This window comes from Mustela lutreola, chromosome X (genome assembly GCF_030435805.1).
Source record: "Mustela lutreola isolate mMusLut2 chromosome X, mMusLut2.pri, whole genome shotgun sequence".
Lineage (NCBI taxonomy): Eukaryota > Metazoa > Chordata > Mammalia > Carnivora > Mustelidae > Mustela > Mustela lutreola.
The window spans coordinates 57,729,660-57,749,960 of record NC_081308.1 but is presented as its reverse complement, the minus strand read 5'-3'; the positions used below and the strand labels follow the sequence as shown (position 1 = coordinate 57,749,960).

Below are 20,301 nucleotides of genomic sequence, written 5' to 3'. Positions count from 1 at the left end.
AAGACATTTCAAGCAAATGGTATTTTAAAAAAAAGCAGAGTGGCTATAGTTACATAAACTAAAAGTTTTAAAAGAGACAAAAAAGTCATTATATAACGATAAAAGTGTCAGTACATCAGGAAAATATAACAGTTGTAAATGTTTATTCATCCAACATTGGAATACTTAAATACGTAAAGCAAAACTAACAGAGATGAAAGGAAAAATAAATAGTAATATTATAATATCTGGGGATTTTCATACTGAACACTAAACAATGGATACGTCATACAAACAGAGTATCAATAAACAACAGATTTGAACAACACTGTACACCAAATTGATCCAACAGACCTATGGAGAAGGTTCTATCAACAGTAGCAGAATACATATTATTCTCAAGCACATGAGGAAGATTTTCTAGGATAGCCCATATATGAAGTCACAAAACAAGTCATAGCTAATTCAAGAAGACTAACATCATACCAACTATCTTCTGCAACCACAGTGGCATGAAATTAGAAATCAGTAACAACAGGAAAACTGGAAAATTCATAAACACATAGAAATTAAACAACAAGACCTTGAAAACAACAACAATGGATCAAATAAGAAATAAGAGGGAAATAAAAAGTTTCTTGAGACAAACAGAAGTAGAAATACAACATGTAAGAATTTGGAGAATGAAACAAAAGGAGTTCTAAAAATAACTTCATATCAAAGAAGACCAATATTAAGAAGTAGGAATACTCCCAGAAAACAACCTAACTTTATGTCTTATGAAAGTATAAAAAGGAAGAAGAAACTGAGGTCAAACTTAGCATAACAAATAAAAAATAGAGCAAAAATAAATGAAACTGAGAACAGAGAAACAATAGAAAAGATTAAACAAACTAAGAGTTGGGTTTTTTAAAAGATAAAATTGACAAATCTTTAACTAGACTAACCAAGGAAAAGAGATAAAGGACAAATACCAAAATTACAAATGAAGCACTGGGTGTGGTACAAAAATAATGAATACTGTTATGCTGAAAATAAAAATTAAATTTAAAAAAATTACAAATGAAATAGAATACATTTCAACTAATACCATAGAAATTCAAAGAAACATAAGAAGCTATTTTAAAACAACTATACACCAACAAACAAGACAATCTAGAATTTTTTTTTTTAAATCTTAGAAACACTACTTACTAAGACTGAATCAGGAAGAAATAAATAGTCTAAATAGACCAATTATCAGTAAGGAGATTTAGTCAGTAATCTAAATTCTTCCAATGAGGAAATGCCCAGAAACAGTTGGCTTTACTAGTGAATTTTCCCAAACGGTAACAAAGACATTAACACCAATCTTTCTCAAACTCTTCCAAAAAAAATAAAAAGGAAGGAACACTCCCAAACTCATTTTGTAAAGGCTGAACTATCTTGATACCAAAACCAGAAAAGGACACTAGCTAATAGGAAAAAAGAAGAAGAATATCTATAAGCCAATATTCCTGATGAATATAGATGCAAAATTTGTCAATAAAATACTAGGAAACTGAATTTAGCAGTGCATTAAAAGGCTCATACACCATGAATAAGTAGGATTTATTCCTAGGATGCAAGGATGATTCAACATATGGAAATCACTCACTGGGATACTTAAAAGAATCACGATCATCTCAATAGACACAGAAAAAAAAATCTGAGAAAATTCAGCATGTTTCATGATAACTCAACAAATGAGGCATAACAGGAAAATATCTCACATAGTAGGGGCCATATATGACAAGCCCACAGCCAACATCGCACGCTGGTGAAAACCTGAAAACTTATCGTCTAAGATCAAGAACAAGACAAGATGTCCATTTAGAATATTTATATTCAACATAGTACTGGAAGTCCTATCTAGACCAATCAGAAAAACAAAAGAAATAAAACATATATGGATTTGAAAGGAAGAAGGAAAATTGCCTTTATTTGCAGATGACATGATTTTTTAATTAACATATCATGTATCATTTTTTTCAAGGGTACAGGTCTGTCAGTCATTCATCAGTCTTACACAATTCACAGTACTTTTCATTGCACATACCCTTCCCGATGTCTATCACCAAGTCACCCTATCCCTCCCACTCCCTCCCCTCCAATAACCCTCAGTTTGTTTCCTGAGATTAAAAATCTCTTATAGTTTATCTCCATCCCCGGTCCCATCTTGTTTCATCTTTCCCTCCCTTCCCCCCAAGACTCTCCTTCCCTACCTATCAAATTCCTCATATCAGAGAGATCATATGATAATTATCTTTCTCTGATTGACTTGTTTTGCTTATCATAATACCCTCTAGTTCCATCCATGTCATTGCAAATGGCAATATTTCAGGTTTCTGATGGCTATATAGTATTCCATTGTATATATATACCACATCATCTTTATCCATTCAACAAATGACATAACTTTATATAAAGAAATTTCTTAAAAATCAACCAAAATCTGTTAGATCAAATCAATGAACTCAATAAATTAGCAGAATATAAAATTAACATACAAAAATCAGTAGCATTTCTATAAACAATGAATTTTCTGAAAAAGAAATTGACCCCATTTACAATAGCATAAAAAGCAATAAAACACCTAGGAATAAATTTAAGTAGGAGGAGAAAGATTTCTAAAAACTACAAGGCCTTGGTGAAATAACTCAAAGAAGATACAAACAAATGGGAAGTTATCTTGTGTTCAAGGATTGAAGAATTAATATTGTTGAAATGCCCATACTACCAAACACCAAAAATAAAAAAAAAAGCCTGTATAGACTTAATATAATCCCTATCAATATTCCAAAGGCACTTTTAGTAGTAGAAAAAATATACCTAAATTTTATATGGAACCTCAAAAACCCCTGAATAGCTGAAGAAATCGTGAAAAACAAAGTAGAAAGAAGCACAATCCTGATTTCAAACTATACTATAAAGCCACAGTCAGAAAGAGTATGATACAGATATAAAAAAGACAAATAAACTGAAGGACCAGAATTAAGATCCCAGAAATTAACCCAAGCATATATAGTCAATTAATATTTGACAAATATCCAGTGTTCAATGGAGAAAATAGTAAGCTGTGCTGGGATAATTTGATATTCATATACAAAACAATAAAAGTGTACCAATTTCTTACACATTGACAAAGATTAATTAAAAATGGAATAAAGATTTAAATGTAGGACCTGAAACCATGAAATTCTATAAGAAAACATAGGAACAATGCTCCTTGACATGGGTCTTGGTAATGATTTTTTGGATATGACACCAAAAGCACAAGCAACAAAATTTAAAAAATAAACAAATAGGACTACATAAAACTAAACAACTTCTCCACAGCAAAGCAAAAGAAACTAACAAACGAGTGAAAAGACAGTCTATGGAATGGGAATAATATTTGCCAACAAAATATATGCAAAGGGATTAATGTTCAAAATACAAAAAAAAAAAATATACAACTTACACCACCAACAACAAAAACACAAATAAGCCAATTAAAAGTGGGCAAATGACCTGGATAGGCATTTCTCCAAAGAAGATATATGAAAGTTCAATAGGTACATGAAAAGATGCTCAATATCACTGGTGATCAGGAAATGTAAAATTAAAACCACATTGAGATATCTCCTCACTCTGATTAGAATGGCCATCATCAAAAAGACAAGAGATGGGGTACCCAGCTTGTTCAGTCAGTTAAGTGTCTGTCTTCAGGTTAGGTCATGATCCCAGGGTACTGGGACTGAGCCCTACATTGAGAAGCCAACTTCTCTCTCTACCTTTCCCACTCCCCCTGCTTGTGCTCGCAAAGTCTGTCTGTCTCTCTCAAATAAATAAATCTTTTTAAAAAATTTTAGAAGACAAGAGATAACAATTACCAATAAAGAACAGATGTGGAGATGAGAGAAATTCTCTTCTGCACTGTTGGTAGATTGTTTAATTGGTACACCCACTATGGGAAACAATATGGAGGATACTGATAAAATTAGAAATATAACTACCATTATGATCTAGCAATTCCACTTCTGGAAATATATTCAAAGGAAATGAAAACACTAACTTGAAAATATTTTTACACCCCTATGTCCACAAAAGCATTATTTACAATAGCCAAGACATAGAAACAACTATGTATCAACAGATAGATAAATGAATAAAGAAGTTATATTATATATAATATCTATAATCACATCATTTAGCCATACATGAAAAAAACAACAAAAACAAACAAACAAACAAAAGGAAATCCTACCATTTGTTATGACATGAATGAACCCTGAAGGCATTATGCTAAGTGAAACAAAACAAAAAGAAATACTGTATGATCTCACTTATATGTGGAATCTAAAAATAACCCCAAGCTCATAGATGAAGAGACCATACTTGTGGTTACCAGAGGCAGAGGATGGAGAGAAAGGGAATTAGAGGAAGGTGGTCAAAAGGTACAAACTTCCAGTTACAAGATAAATAAGGACAAAGGATGTAACGTGCAAAATGATGACTATAGCTAACAGTGCTGTGTGATATGTACGAAAATAGTTAGGAGAGTAAACCTTATGAGTTCTCATCATAAAAAGAAATTAATTTCCATTTTTTATTGTATCTATGTAAGAAGATGGATATTAGCTGAACATAGTGTGGTAATCATTTAACAATATATGTAAATCATGTTGTAGGCCTTAAACTGACACAGTGATGTATATCAATTATTTCACAATAAAACTGGAAAAAAGTAAGTGATGGTCCTTAGGTCAATGATTATAATGTGCCACAAGCTAAATGTGATTAATTCATCCCTCTGGTTGGGCTTTGTTGTCATTCACTAATTCATCAAATATTTATAGACTGGAAGACTATAGACATGAAAGGCACTGTATTAGATACTTGAGACACAATTTTGAATAAAACGGATGTGGTCAATGTCCTAGGAGAGCTTAGAGTTAGTTATATAAGTTAGATTATAGTTAGTTGGGGAAGACAGACATTAAACACATATTTAGACCAACATAGGTTTAAAATCCAGTTTTATCATTTACTAGCTATTTAAGAAAGTCACCTAATCTTTCTGAACCTCAATTTCTCTATCTATAAAATTGAAATAGTAACATCTATCTTATATGTCTGTTGTAAAGATCAAATAATATAATGTACATACATAATTTACTATGGTATTTGGAATATAATAAGTGCTCAGTAAATATAAACTATTATTATTATTATCACTTATGATTGTTCATACAGAAAGAGACCTTTGATTCTCATTCAAGCTTATTAAATTTTATTAACACACATCTCTTAAGATTTTTGTTTATTCCTTTTCTCAGTAAATGACAGATTAAATAACACAAACTAAAAGTAGTTAGAAGTCCTAGCAACAGCAATCAGACAACAAAGAGAAATAAAAGGTATCCAAATTGGTAATGAAGAAGTCAAACTCTCTCTCTTTGCAGATGACATGATTCTTTATATGGAAAACCCAAAAGACTCCACCCCAAAACTACTAGAACTCATACAGCAATTCAGCAACGTGGCAGGATACAAAGTCAATGTGCAGAAATCAGTGGCTTTCTTATACACTAACAGTGAAAATACAGAAAGGGAAATTAGAGAATTGATTCCATTTCCTATAGCACCAAGAACCATAAGATACCTGGGAATAAACCTAACCAAAGAGGTAAAGGATCTGTACTCGAAGAACCACAGAACACTCATGAAAGAAATTGAAGAAGACACAAAAAGATGGAAGACCATTCCATGCTCTTGGATCGGAAGAATAAACATTGTTAAAATGTCTATACTGCCTAGAGCAATATATATTTTTAATGCCATTCCAATCAAAATTCCACCGGCATTCTTGAAAGAGCTGGAGCAAAGAATCCTAAAATTTGTATGGAATCAGAAGAGACCCCGAATCGCTAAGGAAATGTTGAAAAACAAAAATAAAGCTGGGGGCATCACATTACCTGATATCAAGCTTTATTACAAAGCTGTGATCACCAAGACAGCATGGTACTGGCATAAAAACAGACACATAGACCAGTGGAACAGAGTAGAGAGCCCAGATATGGACTCTCAACTCTACGGTCAATTAATCTTTGACAAAACAGGAAAAAATATACAGTGGAAAAAAGACAGTCTCTTCAATAAATGGTGCTGGGAAAACTAGACAGCTATAGAAGACAATGATAAGTGACAGCTATGACAAAAGAGAGAAACCAGAAAAGACAGACAATACATGCTAAGAATGATAAACCTACTAAACAAGAAAGTCAAGATATATTTGGTATTTTCTTTTAAAAAAACTAATATTTTATAGCCAACTCTGAAAAGTGGCTAGAATATTTTTCCCCATGAAGTGGAAATCTTCAGTTGCTAAAATATATTTTTAGGTAGAATAACTTATTCTCCAATAAGGCTAGACAGATAATGGATTACTGTAGTTTCAAGTTTGGAAAAAGAGCAGCCATTAACAACTGCAAAATACTAACATTAAACTGCCTTTAAAATAGATTTTCCACCTTCCAAAAGCTTGCATATGGAGTTTCAGACAAAATGGAGGAAGAAATAAACAGCACATAACACCTTGCTGTTATTTTCTCAAATTCAAATATAAAAACAATACAGTGAAACACAGCTAGGAAATAAAGATGGAAGGGGTTATTCTTAAAATATGTCTTTAGCTACCTACCTTCATTTTAGAAGTTAAACTCTATAGCCAGGAAACCATCTTCCAAAAATGTAGACTGCCAATGGACAACTTAAATCTTAATTATATGTTGCCTGCCTATTTTAAATTTTACTTTGCTTATAGGCCAGGGAAAACAATATCCTTGGTTTGTTTATATAAATTTGCACTGTGCCCTTCCAGATATTTAAAAACTAAAGTTCTAGTAAGAATGGAAATGCAATTTGCTTTGTCAATAATGATCAGTACTTTATAATAAATATTAACCATCTTTATTACTGTGAACAAGCATGCTCGAAGGGATAGTAAAGAAAGCACAAATACTAGTTTGATCTAAACTCTCTCTTCCCTAACCTCTAATTTACTCACTTAAAAATAAAATAATTTTACAATCATTCTACCACTGACATGACTACAGAATGCTACCCAAATTCAGTTTCTCCATTTTTGGTGAATATTATTCTCCCATAAATAATCTCCTCTTTAGAAATTTATGTTTTCCTACCATACATGGATAGAATATTCTATCAATTTTCTATACATAATTAGAAAATGCAAAAATAATCTCTGAATGCTTTATAGTGCAGAATTTAAAAGTATTGTTTTCCATTCAACTAGTGAGTGTTAACCTAAAATCTGTAAGCCTTGCTGCTGTTACCATAAAAACTAAGCCAAATCCACAACTGTGTTCTAGTTTTCTTCCATTGTCTAATTACAGGTCCTCCAGTGAGAATGCTAATTAGCTAACTGCCCATCTTGTCAGGCTGGAGAATAAAGCAAAGATAGAACATAAATGAGACAATAGTGTAAAGAAGTTATGAAACTGAGGAAAGCTAAGAAAGATAATGAGATGCTGGGGAAAAAAAAAAAAAAAACTATTTTCCTGATGCTGCTATTTCTCCACCACAGGAAAATCATACCAAGTAGAGCCTTGTAAGTTGTTCTGTTGATGACAGTATTAAAGTCACAAATAGCAATAATTTGGGAAGCCAAGTCCAAGCTACTCAAGTTCTTAGAAAACTCTTGTAGTTTTGCAGTGGAGAAAACACCATTTCACAGACAAAATAATCTGGCTGGTATTATTCCAAAATGTGTGCCTTCCTGTAAGTATCGTATTAGTGAATTTTATTCTGTTTAGGTTAATTTGCTAATATCAATTTTTGGAAATTCGAATGAACCAAAGCTGTGGTAGGTGGTGGTTGTATACCAGCATTCATTGTTCTATTGACATGTATCTATTCACAAATCTGAATAAGTGATATGGGCTTAAAAAATTGGGGAGGGAATATTTCACTTTCAATGATTTAGTTATCAAGAAAGATGCAATGAACACTTCACTAATTTAACTTGCAGTTCCTGATTTGTCATTTTTAACATATGGTTATTTACATATTCTTACCTGGACAGTTTAAAATATTTATTGTAATAAAAATCCTCCTCCCTCATTAGATACTGTTCAGAAAATTCATCCTACTTTAGTTCATCTCTTGTATTGTGACTGTCTATAAGTATTTAGAAATATTTGCTAATTTATCTTACCTTACTGATGGTCCACAAAAACTAACTGAAGTATTTATAAAAATGAGAGATTTGCCATGGTTTGTCAAGCTTCTGTGAGCTACTAAATTGCCACCTGACCACCCCAAGTGTAGCTACCACCTCTCATATACAATGCTATCATATTACTGAATATATTCTTTATATGTGCCTTTTATTTCTGTGACTTATTCTATCCATACCTGGAAGCCTAGATCATCCCCACAGGTCCCTCCCCTCTAGCAAACTTTAGTCTGTTCTCTGTAATTATAGATCTAATTCTGTTTTTTGTTTGTTTATTTATTTGTTTTTGTTTTTAGATTTTACACATGAGTGAAATTATGTGGCATTTGTCTTTCTCAGTCTTATTTCACTAAGCATCATATAACATAGGGCCATCCATGTTGTCACAAATGGCAAGAGCTTATTTTTTATGGCTGAGTAATACTCCACTATATAGTACATTCCAGATATATGACAAATCTTCCTTATGCATTTGTCCATTGAATGATACCAGTTCCTTCCATATTTCACTATTGCTAATACTGCTACAATAAGCATAGTAGTGCACATATCTTTTCAAATCAGAGTGTTTTCATTTTCTTTGCTGTAAATACGCTACTGTGTACTTGATGTATCATATAATATTTTTAACTTTTAAAGTTATTTTTGTTCATTTGTTTGTTTTGCATCTGGTATCCTGCAGTTCAGAGACTCATCCAGAGAATAAAACCCCAGAATGATTCTGAGTTGAGAAGGCAGTTCAGTCATCTACCAAGCTGAGGCAGGAAAGAACTTGGGGCCGTAAATACATTTTAAATAGATATTCAAACTGGTCCTTCTGCTTTTATCCTTACCTACACAAACACTTTCAGAAATACTACCAATTCTTAAATGTTTTGGGTCTTCTCCAGGATAACAAGGCTGCTTCTCAGCTTGCTTTTTTTTTTTTTTTTTTTTTTTTTGCTTAAGTTTTTATCTTAATTCCAGTTAGGAGATATACAGTGTAATATTAGTTTCAGGTACACAGTACAGAGATTCAGCACTTCCATACAATACCCAGTGCTCATCACAAGTGCACTCCTTAATCCCCATCTCTTATTTAATCTATCCTCCAACCCATTTCTCTTCTGGTAACCATCAATTTGTTCTCCACAGTTAAGAATCTGGTTCTCGGTTTGCCTCTTTCTATATATTTTTCTTCCCTTTTTTCATTTGCTTTATAAAGTCATATGCTATTTATCTTTCTCTTACTGATTTCAAGTAGACTAACACTCTCTAGCTCAATGGATGTTATTTCAAATGGCAAAACTTATTCTTTTTATGGTTGAGTAATGTTCCTTTTTATATATATCACTCCTTCTTTATCGATTCATCAGTCAATGAACATGTGGGCTATTTCCATAATTAGGTGATTATAGATTATATTCTGTATTGCAGAATATAATATAGATTATATTCATGTTATTGCAAAGGACAAGTTTCATTCTTTTTATGGCTGAATAATATTCCATTACTTATATTGGACAAAATAGACTTTAAAACAATTATAACACACACACATGCTATACACATAGGGGAACTTCTTTCCCTTTGAATTAAATAATTACTTTTATTTATTTATTTAAGATTTTATTCATTTATTTGACAGACAGAGATCATAAGTAGCCAGAGAGGCAGGCAGAGAGAGAGCAGGGAGGAAGCAGACTCCCTACTGAGCAGAGAGCCAGATGCGGGGCTTGATCCCAGGAACCTGGGATCATGACCTGAGCCTAAGGCAGAGGCTTAACCCACTGAGCCATGCAGGTGCCCTAAATAATTACTTTTAAACATCCAAAGGAGAAGACATATCTTTAGGCATTGACTCATTTACCATGCACCCACTGGATGCCTTCCATGGACAAGACATTTGTTAGGCATGGTGTTAAACACCAAATTGTATGCAAACTTTTTTCTGTCCTTGAGAAACTTATCCAGAAGAAAGGGAGGACCCCCTTGGGGAGATGGCCTGGATCTCTGCATTTGGAAGTGAAAACTTTCAAAGTTCACAAGATGAATAGAGAAACACTTCTAGGCATTTTTGGAGATCTCAGAAGATCATGAAAAGCCTCTCATTTCTGTTCTCCCTGACATGACTGAGAAGGAAAGGCAGACCCAGCACCCGGCAGGTGCTCATTCACATTGTAGGGAATATGATGAATCTTTTCCTGCTTCACTGTGAAAGTGTCATAGAAGGTGTCCCAATGCAACTCTGGCTGCAAAAGAACTCAAGAAAAAATAGCCAAATTACCATATTTCCTTCTCCTACCCCTTCCATTTTCTGGCAGCCCAAACCACCCCTCAACACATTACTGTTTAAGGAGGCTATTGTAACATACTATAAGCAGTGAAGTGCTTCTAAGAAAAAAATTTCTAAGAAAATAACTTTTCTTCTAAGAAAATAACTTCTAAATAAGAAATTTAGAAGTTTGCTACATTGGGAGAATGTGCCTGACTTAAAGGTGCTCAGGTGGTGAAATGGTCTAAGGATCCCATGGATCACAAGAAGAATGGGTAACATCTAACTGCAGCATGGTTGCCATGCATAGGAGCATGGAATCTGGCTGAGAACAATGAGTTCTGTGTTGCCATAAACTGGAAATCCCTACATGGTCAAGCAACTGCTTTCCTGGGACAAGTCCAGCAAAACTCAGAAGCAGGTGAGACCATCCCTGGAGAGAAACAGCATGGGTCAACACCATGGGAGTCCTTAAAATTTGGAGTTTTGAAACTCAGTAGCATGCCTGGGGGTGGGGGGTGAAGCTGCTTGGACACAGGCAGGGTTAACATAGAGTTCTGCTGGAAACTGGGGAGACAAAAGTGATTGCTTTTCTGTGAGAGCTCACTGAAGAGCTCACTGAAGGGATAGAGAGTAGAATACCACCATATTCATCCCACCCAGCAGTGCTGAAAGACTCCACTAAGCAAAACAGCACCACCACGTGGAATCCAGGGCCGCTTACACCAAGCATTGTGCTTCTTAAGAGCTGGAGGTGCATTTCCACTGGAACAAGTCCACTTAAGAATCAGGACAAGAGGGGAGGGGCTTGGAGAGAAGGGGGTGGGATTATGGACATTGGGGAGGGTATGTGCTTTGGTGAGTGCTGTGAAGTGTGTAAACCTGGTGATTCACAGACCTGTACCCCTGGGGATAAAAATATATGTTTATAAAAAATTAAAAAATAAATAAATAAATAAATAAATAAGAATCAGGACAAGAGGCCTCTCCCCCAAAGACAAGCACCAACAATTCACTTACACCAAGTTTGCTGATCATAGAAAGCAGCAAAGCTTCAGCTCCATGTGAAAAGAATATCAAGCATTTTCCTTTTTTTTATTTTTTACTCATTTAGAGACACAGATGATAAAATTCTGGAAAATAATGAAGCAGCAAAAAGAGGAAAAGAAAAGTATTAGATCACAAAGGTAAACTTAGTGAACTCAGTGGTTCCATAAGTAAAATACTTATCCATATTAGAAGAGTACAAGAAAAAGAAGAGTGAAAAAGGAGCAGAAGGTTTATTTGAACAAATTATACATGAGAACTTCCCTAATCTGGAGAACGATACAGGCATTTAAGTCCAAGAGACACAGAGAACATCCATCAAAATCACCAAAAATAGGTCAATGCCTCTACATATTATATTGAAACATGCAAATACAAAGGTAAAGAGAAAAAAAACCTGAAAGTAGCTCAGGAGACCACGTTCTTCACCTAAATGGCTAGATAAATAAGTCTGGAAACAGACCTGTCCCATAGACCTGGCAGGCCAGAAATGATTGGCATGATATATTCAATGTACAAAATGGGAAAAATATGCACCCAAGAATACTTTATCTAGCAAGACTGTCATTCAAAATAGGAGAGATAAGAGTTTCCAAGACAAGTGGAAACCAAACAAGTTCAGGAACACTACACTACACCTATAACAAATATTAAAGGGGACCATTTGAGCAGAAAGAGAACAAAAGTAACAAAGACCAGAAAGAAAAAGAGAACAATCTACAGGAACAATGATTATACAGGTGATACAATGACACTAAATTCATGACTTTCCATAATTACTCTGAAAGTACTTGTGACTAAATTCTCCAATTTAAAGATATAAGGTATCAGAATAGATTAATAAAGAACATTGATATGATATGATAAACATTAATATGATATGAACAAGAGACTCATTTTACATCCAAAGATAACACCAGGTTGAAAGCCAGCAGTGAAGAACCATTTATCATGCCAATGGACATCAGACAAACTATATTTTAAACCAAAGACTGTAATAAAAGATGTAGAAGGACACTATGTAATAATAAAGTTGTCTATACTACAGGAAGATCTAACAATTGTAAATGTTTATACCTCTAACGTGGGGGCAGCCAAATGTAAAAATCACTTAACAAACTTTAAGAACTCATTGATGATAATACAATAATAGCATGAAACTTTAACACCCCACTCACAGCAATGGACAGATCATCTAAGCAGATGATCAGCAAGGAAACTAAGGCTTTAAATGACACACTGGACAAGAAGTACTTAACAGATACATTCAGAGCATTTCATCCTAAAACAGCAGAATACACATTCTTTTTGAGTGCACATGGAACATTCTCCAAAATAGATCATATGCTATGTCACAGATCAGATCTCAAGGGGTACAAAAAGACTGAGATCATACCATGCATATTGTCAGACCACAATGAAACTTGAATTCAATGACAAGAAAAAATTTTGAAGGACAACAAATATAAGGAAGTTAAGGAATATCCTACTGAAGAATGAATGGGTCAACCAGGAAATTAAAAAGAATTTTTTAAAAATGCATGGAAGCACCAGGTGGTGGGTATTAGAGAGGGCACAGATTGCATGGAGCACTGGGTGTAGTACAAAAACAATGAATACTGGGGGGTTTTTAATTTCTTTTCAACATAACAGTATTCATTGATTTTGCACCACACCCAGTGTTCCATGCAATCTGTGTCCTCTATAATACCCACCACCTGGTTCCTCCAACCTCCCACTCCCTGCCCCTTCAAAACCCTCAGATTGTTTCCAAAGATAAAGATGTCGTGAAAAGTAGGGCCATCTGTACCCCAATGTTCATAGCAGCAATGGCCACAGTCACCAAACTGTGGAAAGAACCAAGATGCCCTTCAGCAGACGAATGGATAAGAAAGATGTGGTCCATATACACTATGGAGTGTTATGACTCCATAAGAAAGGATGAATACCCAACTTTTGTAGCCACATGGACGAAACTAGAAGAGATTATGCTGAGTGATATAAGTCAAGCAGAGAGAGTCAATTATCATATGGTTTCACTTATTTTTGAAGCATAACAAAAAACATGAAGGACATTGGGAAATGGAGAGGAGACGGGAGTTGAGGGAAATTGGAAGAGGAGGTGAACCATGAGACACTATGGACTCTGAAAAACAACCTGAGGCTTTTGAAGGGGCGGGGGGTGGGAGGTTGGGGGAGGCAGGTGGTGGGTATTGGGGAGGGCATGCATTGCATGGAGCACTGGATGTGGTGCAAAAACAATGAATACTATTACGCTGAAAAGAAAATTTTTAAAAAGAAGAAAAACTGAATACTGTTATGCTGAAAAGAATTTTTTTTTTTTAAAAAAGCATGGAAGCAAATGAAACTGGAAACATGAAAATCTTTGGGATGCAGCAAGGTGGATCTAAGAGGGAAGTATATAGCAATTCAGGCCTTACTCAGAAAGAAAAATCTCAAATACACAACCTAACCTCACACCAAAAGGAGCTTGAAAAAGAAGAGCAAATAAAGCTTAAATCTGGCAGGAGAAGAGAAATAAAAAAAAGTATTAGAGCAGAAATCAGTGATATATTTAAAAAAGAGTAGAACAGAACAAGAAAAGTAGGCGCTGGTTCTTTGAAAGAACTAACAAAATTCATAAACCCCTATCCAGACTTATCAAGGAGAGAGAGAGAAAGAGAGAGAGAGAGAGAGAGAGAGAGAACCCAGATAAATAAAAATCATGAAAGAAAGTGGAAAGATAACAACATACACCAAAGAAATACAAACAATTCTGAGAATATTAATGAGCAATTATATGCCAAAAAATCAGGCAATTTGGAAGAAATAGATGTTTCCTAGAAACATGCAAACTACCAAAGAAAGAGGGGGGAGAGAAAAGTGAACAGACCCATAACCAGCTAAGAAATTGAATCTTTAATAAAAAATTAACCAACAAGCAAGATTCTCAGGCTGGATGGTTTTCCAGGCGAATTCTACCAAACATTTAAAGAAGAGCCAAGATGGCCTTCAACAGGCTGAAGAATAAAGAAGATAGAGTCTATATATACAATGAAATATTACACAACCACCAGAAAGGATGAATACCGAACTTTTGTATCAACACAAACAGGACTGGACGAAATTATGCTGAGTGAAATAAGTCAAGCAGAGAAAGTCAATTGTCATATAGTTTCACTTACTTGTGGAGCATAAGGAACAGCACGGAGGACATTAGGAGAAGGAAAGGAAAAGTGAATTGGGGGAAATCAGAGGGGGAGATGAAGCATGAAAGACTGTGGAGTCTGAGAAACAAACTGAGGGTTTTGAAAGGGAGTGGGTGTGAGATGTGGGTGAGCCTGGTAATGGATATTAAGGAGGCCACCCACTGCATGAAACACTGGGTGTGGTGCATAAACAATTAATCTCTGAACACTGAAAAATAAAATTAAGATGCTAAAAAAATAAAAAATAAAAATAAAGGACTAATGCTTATTCTTCTAAAACTGTTCCCAAAAAATAGAAATGGAAAGAAAACCTCCAGACTCATTCTATGAGGCCTTTATTACCTTAATCTCAAAACCAGACAAAGACCCAGTTAAAAAGAAGAATTTTGAAGGGGTGGGGGATGGGAAGTTGGGGGAACCAGGTGGTGGGTATTAGAGAGGGCACGGATTGCATGGAGCACTGGGTGTGGTGCAAAAACAATGAATACTATTCTGCTGAAAAAAATCAATTTTTTAAAAAAGGAGAATTATAGACCAATATCCTTGATGAACATGGATGTAAAAATTCTCACCAAGATACAAGCTAATAGGATCCAACAGTCCATTCAAAGGATTATTCACCATGACCAAGTGGGATTTATTTCTGAGCTGCAAAGGTAGTTCAACATCAAGAAATTAAAAAACATTATATGCCACAGTATTAAAGAGTGATCCTCTCAACAGATGCAGAAAAAATATTTGACAAAATACACCACCTTCTTTTTATTAAAAAAAAAAAATCTTCCATGATGTAGTGATAGAGAGAACATATCTTCATGTCATAAACATCATATACACAAAACCCACGATGAATATAATCCTCAATAGCATTTCTCCTGAGATCATAAACATGACACAGATGTCCATTTTCACCACTTTTGTTTATCCTAATACTAAAAGTCCTAGCCTCAGCAATCAGAAAACAAAAAGAAATAAAAGGCAACCAAATTGGCAAAGGAGAAGTTAAAATATTCAGTCTTTGCAGAAGACATGATATTCAATGTAGAAAACCCAGAAAAACTCCACCAAAAAATTGCTAGAACTCATACAGGAATTCAGCCAAGTGGCAGGATATAAAATGAAAACACAGTGGTCTGCTGCATTTCTACAAATTAACAATGAAGTAGAAGAAAATGAAATCAAGGAATCAATCCTGTTTAAAATTGCACCAGAAATCCTAAGATACCTAGGAATTAACCTAACTAAGGAGGTAAAAGATCTGTATTCTGGAAAGTATAGAAAACTTATGAAAGAAATTGAGGAAGACACAAAGAAATGGAAAAACATTCCATGCTCATGGATTGGAAAAAATATTATTAAAATGTATATTCTACCCAAAGCAAACTACATATTTAATGCAATCCCTATTAAAATACAACCAGAATTTTTCACAGAGGAGGAAAAGACAATTTTAAAATTTGTATGGGACCGGAAAAGACCCCAAATAGCCAAAGTAACATTGGAAGGAAAACCAAAGCTGAAGGCATCGAAATTCCAGACTTCAAGCTTTCTTTTAAAACTGTAATCATCAGGACAGTATGGGTTGGCACAAAAACAGACACAGAGTTCAAAGTAACAGAATGGAAAACTCAGAAATAGACCCTCAACTCTGTGGTCAACTAATCTTTGACAAAGCAGGAGATAATATCCAGTGTAAAAAAAGACAGTCTCATCAACAAATGATGTTGAGAAAATTGGACAGCCACATGCAGAAGAATGAAACTAGAACACTATCTTCCACCATACCCAAAGATAAACTCAAAATGGATGAGTGACCTAAATGCAAAACAGTAATCCAACAAAATCCTAGAGACCACAAGCGGTAACCTCTTTGACCTCAGCCACAGTAACTTCTTGCAAGACATGGCTCTAAAGACAAGGTAAACAAAAGCAAAAATAAGCTATTGGAACCTTATTAAGAAAAAAGCTTCTCCACAGCAAAGGAAAAACTAAACAAAACAAAACCTGTCTCCAAAGGCAAGGGAAACAAAAGTAAAAATGAACTATAGGGATTTCATCAGGATATAAATCTTTTCTACAGCAAAGTAAAAAGCATTCAATGAAATGACAAAAGATATTTGCAAACTCTATAAAGAACTTACCAAACCCAACACCCGAAATTCAAAAATCCAGTAAAGGAATGGATAGAAGACATGAACAGATATATCTCAAAGAAGACATTCAAATGGTTAACTTACACATCAAAAAGCGCTCAACATCCCTCAGCATCAGGGAAATACAATTCAAAACCACAATGAGATACCACCTCACTCCAATCAGAATGGCTAAAATTAACAACTCAAGAAACAACAGATTTGGGGAACGATGCAGAGAAAGAGGAGCTCTCTTACACTGTTGGTCAGAATGCAAACCTGTCCAGCCATTCTAGAAAAGAGTATGTATGTTCCTCAAATAGTTGAAAATAGAATTATCTTAGGACTTAGCAACTGCACTATTGGGTATTTATCCAAAGAACAGAGTGATTCGCAGGGGCACCATATATGCACCCTACTGTTTATAGCAGCAATGTCCACAATTGCCAAAATATGGAAGGAGCCCAGATGCCCATCAAAGGATGAAAGAATAAAGAAGAAGTGGTGTGTACACACACACACACACAGGAATATTACTCAGCCACCAAAAAGAATGAAATCTTGCCATTTGCAATGGCATGGATGGAACTAGAGGGCATGATGCTAAACAAAATCAGTCAGTCAGAGAGACAAATACCATATGATTTCTCTTTTATGTGTAATTTAAGAAACAAAACATAAACAGAAGGGAAACAAAGGAAAAACAAAATAAGTACTGAAAGGGTGGGAAACCACCAGAGACTCTTAATTATGGGAAATAAACAAGGTAGCTGGGGGGCAAGGGGTAGTTTTGGAGGGCAATTGGGTGATGTGCATTAAGGAGGGCACTTGATGTAATGAGCAGTGGGTGTTTTTTTGCAACTGATGAATCACTGAATTCTACCCCTAAAACTAATAATACACTATATGTTAACTAAATTGAATTTAAATGAAAAATTTTTTTTAAAAAGACAGCAAATACACCTGACATTTTGTTTCTTGCTTTCTACCAAACATTATAATAAGAACTGATACCTATCTTTTCTCAACAATTAAAAAAAAAAAAAGGAAAGAAAAGGAAGGAATTCTAAATACAGGTCAACATCATCCTGATACCAAAACCAGATGAAGATACCACTAATAAAGAACTACAGGCCAATATCTCTGATGAACATGAATAGAAAAAATTCTCAAAAACAAAACAAAACAAAACCTAGCAGCAATTCAAATCCAACAGTACATTAAAAGAATCATCACTACAATCAAGTGGGATTTTCCCCCCTGTGGGTTACAAGGGTATTTCAATATCCATAAATCAATCAACATGATAAAACAGATTAATAAAATAAATGATAAGAACCATATCATCTAGAATGCAGAGGAGGAGAGGCAAGATGGCAGAGAAGTAGGAGAGCCTATTTCAGCTGGTCCCCTAAAGTGAGCTAAATATCTACCAAAACATTCTGAACACCCATGAAATCAGGCTGAGATGTAAGACTCTACACTTCTGAATTTCTACAGGGGTAGAAGACATCAGTGGAGAGGTAAAGTGGTGTGACAACGCTCAGACTGATATCCTCTGATATGTGGGAAGGGAGCCACTAGAGGTGACCTGTTGGAAAGTCATACCCCAACACAAAAGTGCCCTGTGAGTGGGGACTAGCATTAACTTGGAGTCTAGTTAAAAGCACTCAAAAAAAGCAAAAGATCTTAAAGGGCAACTTGTGGAATAAGGCGGTCATGAGCAAGGGCCAAAGCCCATGGCCGTAGGACCATCACCACTGGTGACCACCCATGCCAGAGGGAATCCACTGGGGCCTCCAGTCCCTGGTCCCTGAGCCCACAGCCTTCTGCTGCTTGCACCACCACTAGGGCTGGGCGCACTCCCGCCCATGCCTGAGGAAACCTGCATGAATTCTGGTCGGGGTCCCTCAGCCCACAGCCTCCCACGGCCTGCGCCTCTTCTGGGCTCCAGTGCACCCAGCATGGGTGTGGACTTCAGATAGCAGTCCTGGCAACAGCTGTCACCCAGGTTTGAGCTTGCCCGGACCAATATTGCTTGCAGTTTTAGTGGCATGGGTGTGTAGAGACAAGTGGGGGACTCGGGCGACCACTGGGACAGTGGCTGGGGAGGTTGTGCACTGCCTGTAGAAGGTTAGGGTGTTCAGAGGAGTTTGCAGAGGGGGAGACTGTGTGTTCTGGACAACCCAGAGGGGAGTAGTCAGAGGCTTCTCTATGAGGTGGAGGTTTGGATATGGACAGTTTACTTTCCACTAAACCTCCCAAAAGCCACTGAAAGCCGCCAAAGAACAAAAACCTCTAGAGAACAAAAGCCTGAAAAACCTGGTTACACAGAGCCCAGTCCCTCTCAGGGTGACTCAGTCCAAGCAAGATCGACTGAAAAACAATGCAGCAGACCCCGCTGCCAAAAGACAAGCCAAAAGAACAAGAGGGCAACAATGACAAGGTCCCCATAAAACTGTAAAATCCCAACATCAGAGAAAGCAATATATTAAGCTCCCTGTATAGCCCCAAAACCTGTATAGTTCATAGATACAATTTTTCTTTCTTTTTTTTTTAAATTCGTTCTCACAATTCTTCTAACTTTTTAAACCTACTTACCATTACAAATAGAAGTTTAATATAACATATTCCAGAATAACTTTTTTTAAGCTTCAACCCACTGAGCCACCCAGGCGCCCCCAGAATAACTTTTTAACTAGAACTTTTTTCGTACGTATACCTGTGTTTCTTTTGTTCTTCTTACTATACATATAGATATAAGGTTCAAGGTGATCCTTTTTCTCTATTCAATACTACCCCTATATATAAACCAGTCTTAATTTCCTTGTATCTCTGGAAAGTTGAGTCCTTTAACAAAGATAAAAGATACACCCTGGAAGAACCGAAAGAACCTTCTTTTCACACATCGAGGATTTATATCTATTCTCCCATCTTAGTCTTCGGTTAGTATTTCTGTATAATTAGTTTTTGTTCTAGTATTATATAAATCTTATTCTTGGGGTTCATTTTGGCTAGAGTTTTCATTTTTTCTTATCTTTTTACTTTTGTCTGTTTCTTTGTTCATTCATTTTTGTTATATGACTTATAAATATCACTTTGGTTTTTTTTCTCTTTCTCTATTTTTTCCCCTTTTTCTTCATGATGACTTCTGGGAGCTCTGAAACTTCCCAGGGTGCACCATGCCATGATCATGTCTGATATATTCAACTATACATCCCCTCAACAACCTTTCACCAAAATGACTAGGAGGAGGAACACCTAACAGAGGAAAAATTCAGAGCCTGAGAACTCTGCCACAAAACTATTGGATATGGACATTAACAGTATGTCAGAAAGGGAATTCAGGGTAACAATTATCCAGGCAATGGTTAGGTTGGAGATGACCATTAGTGACAACATAGACTCTCTAAGGGCTGA

General features: G+C 35.5%; 1 protein-coding gene across 1 annotated transcript in view; it reads right to left on the bottom strand.

The window, feature by feature from the left end:
* The window catches only part of ZC3H12B (zinc finger CCCH-type containing 12B), a 630,352-nt gene that overhangs the window by 524,668 nt on the left and 85,383 nt on the right, over window positions 1-20,301 (bottom strand). The gene's annotated exons all lie outside the window — the stretch shown is intronic.